Consider the following 4,305-nt stretch of genomic DNA (forward strand, 5'->3'; position numbering starts at 1 on the left):
AAAGAGCATTCCATGCAAACAACATTTGAATCAGAATGAGGGTTCTGCAGAGATCACAGTCTCCTAGAGCTCAACTACAGTGCATAGTGGCAGGACTACAGTGACCTTTTCTTTGGTCTTACTTAAATGCACAGAGGATGTATTACCCACACATCTTCTAGCAATGCGCTCAACTGGCAGAAATGATGCTGGGTATGATGTGTCTGTTCCCTGCAAGCCCCAAACTTCTATTGGCTTTCCATAAAAATGTCTGTCCGGGTGGAGATGAAGCCAGGAAACTTGTGCAAGAACATGTTTAAATGCCGTACCCTTTGACACAACATTAACAACTATAAACTGCTTTATAATGGCTGGTCGTAGTTCTGCTAGAGGGTCACGGACGGGTTCCTCAAAACTGTTAGTGTTTCCACACCACGTAGCATAAACACATGCTGACCTTTATGCTCTGCATCTATCGATTGAGTAAGTTACATTCGTATATGTTACCCGTTTACATGTCATGGCAAAACATTCAACCTCAGTGACACAAGGGTACATCTGATGATACATTGTCAACATTGCATGTCTGTCAGACTCATCCAAGATTGTCTGGTGGAATGGAGAAAGAGGCACCACTGTACAGGTTTCTAGGGAAAGTCGTTCTGCTGACACCAAAACACTGCTTTACCTAAAGCATATCAGCTGTTTCATTGCACGACAAAGTCCCAACCATTTGTCTTCCTAAAATACTGGTCCTTCCGTATAACAATAACCTCCTATGTGATTGGAGGACCCTTAGACTCCTCGTCCAATCACGTCTGAGGTCATAGGCGTGACTGATACAGCAGTACTTGCAAGACGAGCATGCAAACAGACACGTGTTACTATATTCAGAAGAACTGTATCTCCAGTTCCTTTGTTTGGTTTTTGCTGCTTCGTGAATAATGGCGGGACGACGTCTCGCGTTCAACTCGCCTTCAACTCCTCTCCGCGGTCACCAACTTTCGGCCAGTCCGCAGACAGACAGAAGAAGCTGCTGAATGCTCTCAGTGGATCGTCTCGTCAACTCCAACAACAAACCGCCGATATCAACGAGCGGTTCGCTCCACTGGAGCGTTCGGGACTCTGCGGGTTTCTGTCCATGGAGGAGAGGAACCGACTCAAAGAAGAGGAGACGGGCGCACAATCCCACGATAGCGGTAAGAATACGTTCAATGACTGCAGGTTAAGCTAAAAGTAGCATAGCCTCAAGCTAAGCTAAGAGTAGCCTAGTAGCCTTACAAGTGAGCAGAAACAGCTTTATTAAAGTGTGTTTTCTTTGCCGTGTCGTTTACAGGAAGCGGTGCGCCGTCTTCACAACTCTGAGACGAACTACAGGCGCTACGAACCGGAGCAAGGGTCAGATTTAAAGAATATGCTTTCATTCTGCGGTATAAGGAATATATATACGTATGGATACCGATCATAACTGTACATGTTGTTTTCACAGACTAACCTCGCCTCATAATGAGGCGGTGACCTCGTATTTGCTCCGGGAAAAGTCCAGATTTAGACGACGTCATTGTGTGTAAGTGACACTGTTTCTCCTTCCTTGTTAAATGTTACTGTGACTTGCGTTTGATTTTCTTTTTGTATTCATACCACTCATTTAATTGTTTTGGAGCCGCCTGTGAGACGTATTTTGAGACGTACGCAGGAGCTTCAGCTGCGAAGGATTCAGCTCGGAGTCGAGCGAGAAGAAAGAGGGTCAGAGTTTATTTGCTGACTTTTTTCAGGTGCATTGATCGATGTGTTGTGTCCGTACGCATCGCACAGTACTGATTCATTGTTGTTTTTACAGCTGCTGGAATCGAGACAAAGTGTGCTGGCTGATGACGAAGTGGAACGCTGGAAATCCGCCACCGTGGAGCTCACGTCGGACGGAGGGGACGACGTTGTTGGCGGGGTCTCGGGGTGGATTGTACGGTCGCCACACACACACGAGCCGCCTGCACAACAGACCTGCCTCGGAAAACACGGCGCCAGTGACGGTCAACAACCCCGAGGAGGCAAACGGACAGTTTACTGAGCTGTAGTTTTTAAACCGCCGTTACCCAAGTGTGGGCAGATCCTCACTTTGTATGTAGTTGTTGTTTGTGTGTTGTTAATAAAGCTTTTTCTTTGCATAAACATGTGGCAAATGTTCATTTTCTCTATAAATGCATTGATGTCCTGGTTGGTATCCTAATAATAGTGTAGTAGCCAGCATAGGATAACCATGAAATGAATATACAGCATAATATGAATATATAAATAAAATGAGGCGGGTGACCAATAGCGACAGATCTGCCAACCAATCACGAGTGATTGAAAGTTGTTTTTATTTGTTAGTGGGTTGTGGTTTCATCCAATAAGGAGTAAGAATATTCAAGCCCGCTCGGCTCGGCCACCTGCGGTTTCGCTGCATTCATATGCTAATTCGGACCATTCGCACCTCCGCCAGCTCTCCACCTACGTCATGGTTCGTTTCCGACAATTTGTGGCACAGACAAACGCGACGTGCGCGGGTTGCAAATTGTTGGAAATTGTCGGAAATTAGGGGCGTTTACGGGGACGAAAATCTCACTTTTCATGCAGTGTAAATTGACTTAAACATTGTTGCTTTTCAAAAGCATTTCTGTCCGGTTACATATTTAGTTAATCTCTCACTCCCCAAACACTCATCACTACATCATCAAGCCATCAGTGATCCCTGTTACTAACTGCAGTCCCTGGATGAATATTACTAATACTTAGGGTTCTGTTTCAAGGATGTGTACAAGATGAGACTGAATTAGCTGCAAAATCAAAACAAAAAAGTTAAAGCTACAGATTTCCGAGTGAAAGTTAGTTATTAACAGAATGATACACAAAGGCAGTTTCACTGCAGCAATACATCAGATTATTGTTGTGTGCTTAGGCCTTGATAGGGGACTGTTCATTAAAAGGAAAATAGCTGTACTCATTTAAACACTTTAAGATTTAACCAGATAGTTATTTAAGTTAAAAATATTGCTCTGCATTAATACAATTCACCATGCGGATAAAGTAGACGAGGGCACCAAAGGACCAATATGTAGCAGGAAAAAAACCCTGATTTACTGCATTCAGAATCACAGCTTTCATCCTCTTTATGAAATGCTAATCAGTCAGCCTGATTGGAGTGTGTGGCCTTTTGTAACATCTTTAATCCGGTGAGTGTTTTAAGAAGTGCATAATTGAAATTCTGTTCAGGATGGCTGCAATTTTCGGCTGCAGGATAATGAGCCATCAGTTGTCCTTGGCTGGCAATGTGAGGACCCGTTTTAAATATGCCGGTTGATGAACCTTTGATTGGTTCGCCGATGACTGCACCATATTGACAATACCAGAGAGGGACAGAGGTCTTTTTGTTTAGTCCTCACCCTGATCCTTTGCTGGCCCAGATTAAACAGGCTGGTTGAGGATCCATTAATGATGGCATTGTCATGCTTTTTTGAGGCTCTATGCTCTTTATTCTGTACACATGGCATCCATTGTAGTCTGTCCATCCCGGGAGTGGGATCCCTCCTCTGACGTTCTCCCTAAGGTTTCTTCCCTTTTTTCCCTCTTGTAAGGGTTTTTTCATTTTTTGGGGAGTTTTTCCTGTGCCGATGGTGGGTTTCGGGCAGAGGATGTCGTATGTGTACAGACTGTAAAGCCCTCTGAGGCAAATTTGTAATTTGCGATTCTGGGCTATACAAAATAAAATGACTTGACTTGACTTGACTTTAAGTACAGTACCAGTCAAACCCTTTGACACATTTTCTAATTCAATTCAATGAGAATGTGTGTCCAAACCATTGACTGGTACTGGACATTCAGATCCAGTGTGTACCACCAGAATATAATCCAATCTATAAAAAGGTAGGGTGTAGGGTTGTAGGGTTTTGAACAAGTTGCTCACACACATTTTCTCTGCCTTGTCTCTTTGTAAATTGTCACATTCTCATTTTCAAAAGGCGGACTTATTGAGCCTACTGAGGATTAAGGGGTTTCCATGCTAGAACATGTCAGAAGGCATACCTATTAGGAGTTGTTCTGAACAGACACTGGGAGGTGGTTAAAAAAGCCAGCCATCACCTTTTTCTCTATCTAGGGTCATAGTAACCAGATGTACTCATTTCAGTGTTGCCAACATATTTTCTGGGGAAATTCGTAGCAGGTCTAATTTTTTTGTCAAAAGTTGCTAAATAAGGGTTGTGATGTCATTGCTTGAGGGAGAACATTAGAGGAGGGATCCCTCTCCCGGGATGCACAAACTACAATGGATGTCATGTGTACAGAATG

The 4,305-nt window shown here is 43.7% G+C and overlaps 1 long non-coding RNA gene across 1 annotated transcript; it reads left to right on the forward strand.

The window, feature by feature from the left end:
- Positions 1–793: 793 nt before the first annotated feature.
- Positions 794–2,148, forward strand: LOC144383421 (uncharacterized). Its single transcript, XR_013450783.1, has 4 exons — positions 794–1,178; positions 1,316–1,377; positions 1,469–1,546; positions 1,643–2,148. It is a non-coding gene; the product is annotated as an uncharacterized LOC144383421 (long non-coding RNA).
- The last annotated feature ends 2,157 nt before the right edge of the window (positions 2,149–4,305 follow it).

This window comes from Gasterosteus aculeatus, chromosome 10, assembly GCF_964276395.1.
Source record: "Gasterosteus aculeatus chromosome 10, fGasAcu3.hap1.1, whole genome shotgun sequence".
NCBI lineage: Eukaryota > Metazoa > Chordata > Actinopteri > Perciformes > Gasterosteidae > Gasterosteus > Gasterosteus aculeatus.